Genomic DNA, 2,036 nt, shown 5'->3' with positions numbered 1-2,036 from the left:
ACCTCTGGGTGTGAGTTTGGCTTTGGGTTCGGCGGCTCATATCAGTGCCCCCCCCAGGAGGCGGTATCACCCATTTTGGGAAACAGTGCTCTCGGTGGTGACTTTTCATGAAAGCACCTAGACAGCACTTGGACAAAGGCCTCTCCCTTCATGCTTCCGTGGCGTTCCCTAGATTAAACTTCATATTTCATCTAAACGGTGCCACTTCTTCTAAGGCAACTTCCCACTCGTAGATAAGGATTGAAGAGAGCCGCAGATTGCCTGAAAAGAAACAGCTTCAGAGACCAGGCCCCAAAGGCCGGGGCCTGGGAACTCTCAGGGGGTCATGAAGAGAGGTCACCTTTGTTCAGCTGCCATTGAGCTGAGCACCCCATGAGGCCCCAGTGGGAACCTGAACCTGGAGGGAAGTCTCTAGCTGATCTCCTTGAGAAACGAGGTTACTGTGTCAGAGGGTAGACTCTTGGGCAACCTGATTCATCTTTTTATGTCTCGACTATAAAATAATGGCAAAAACTTTTAATTTTAAGTAGTTCGCACGCTCTATAAAATAAAATGTGTCTATAACTAAATTATAAAAATATAATGAACATGATTCAGGCTCCTTTCATTCAGGAGACTTTTAGAAGCTTGTGAGGACATGAGGCCATTATTATGAATATCAATTATTGTTGTACCAGTGAAGTGTGGAAGTACTGCTTAATAGAATTCTAGGTTAATAAAATTAATTTTATATGAATGGGTTCAGGAAAGTTACATTACAATGAAATATTTTAATAGGAACTCAAGGAACATCAATCTATCTTTTAAAAGTCCTATAAAGAGGTCACACTGCTGCAATATAAAGTTTCTCCAACCTTTACTTTCAGACACCACATTTTCTATTAAGCGTGGGACAAAGGACACTGTATTCATCAGCATTCTGCACCTTCACCAGTGCACTGACATGCAGGCATACTAGTAATACAGTTCTGTGCAACTGCAAATTCAGAAATATTTTCTAAATAAATGATGACCAAAAAATTACCTATTTTCTTATAATCTTACTGGGAAGAACTTGGTTTTACCCAACCATATTCCTGAATGAAGTATGTGTTATAATAAAAACATTAGAACAGAGAAAGACTGTTGTTATATATGTAAAACGAGCATTTAGTTCATTGGAAACGACAACATACAACTCCATGTTCCATGCATGGTTAACACAGCAGCTACTGGAATTGGTGGGGCTAGTTTCTGTTCAATGTTCACGGGGAGAATCACAACCAGCAACCCTGTCTCTTATTTACGTGTGGAGCCATGGAGCCATGACGGGTGAAATGTGTTGCACGTTTGGGGTGAATGGTCACCTTTGCAATCATGAGAGAATCCCCCACACCAATGCCTTTTCTCCCTCTTCTGAATCCACACCCCTGGTAGCTGACTCCTGACACCTGTACCTGTTACTAGTTAGCTTGTGTATTTCACCCTCCACCATGTGTAAACACTCCACTCCCGGTCTTCGACACTCACAGGACAGTTCTACTCTGCCCTACAGGGTCGCTATGATTTGACATTGAATCAATGACAGTGAGTTTTTGATACATTTTCTTGGTAGCAATGTGGGAGGCCATGGACTGCGGCTTACTCAGCTTCATAGTCTATGTGGTGCACATTCTAAGTTCTCAGTGAATATTTGTCTAAATGAATAGAGCAGACTGAAAAGATTATTTCATGTGAGGGTAAAGGTTTTGAGTGGCAACAGCTTTGGTCTAGGCACCTTGGGTTCTAATGACATCGCAGAGAATGAAATATACATGTAAAAACGCTTGGCACTTAATCAGTACCTGATGGATGGCAGTGAAGCTGAATGAATCAAGCATTCCCTTTGAACATCCACCTGTCACTTTGGGCTGGACAGTCCTCATTGTGGATTTCTTGAGTCCTGGTGCTGCAGTGGTTACGAGTTGGGCTACTGAGTTAGTTAATTGTACCAGCCTGGCTGATAATCACATGTGGGGCTAATTGAAAGGCGGAGGGATAAATGGGTGGTAAGCCTC

General features: G+C 42.6%; 1 protein-coding gene across 1 annotated transcript in view; it reads right to left on the bottom strand.

Moving 5' to 3' along the window:
* SLC35F1 (solute carrier family 35 member F1) overlaps positions 1-2,036 on the bottom strand; it is a 251,847-nt gene that overhangs the window by 44,021 nt on the left and 205,790 nt on the right. The gene's annotated exons all lie outside the window — the stretch shown is intronic.

Source organism: Echinops telfairi, unplaced genomic scaffold (assembly GCF_000313985.2).
Source record: "Echinops telfairi isolate 266 unplaced genomic scaffold, ASM31398v2 ScPeMD7_3533;HRSCAF=4204_0, whole genome shotgun sequence".
Classification (NCBI taxonomy): Eukaryota; Metazoa; Chordata; class Mammalia; order Afrosoricida; family Tenrecidae; genus Echinops; species Echinops telfairi.
This window is presented reverse-complemented; position numbering and strand designations above follow the sequence as displayed.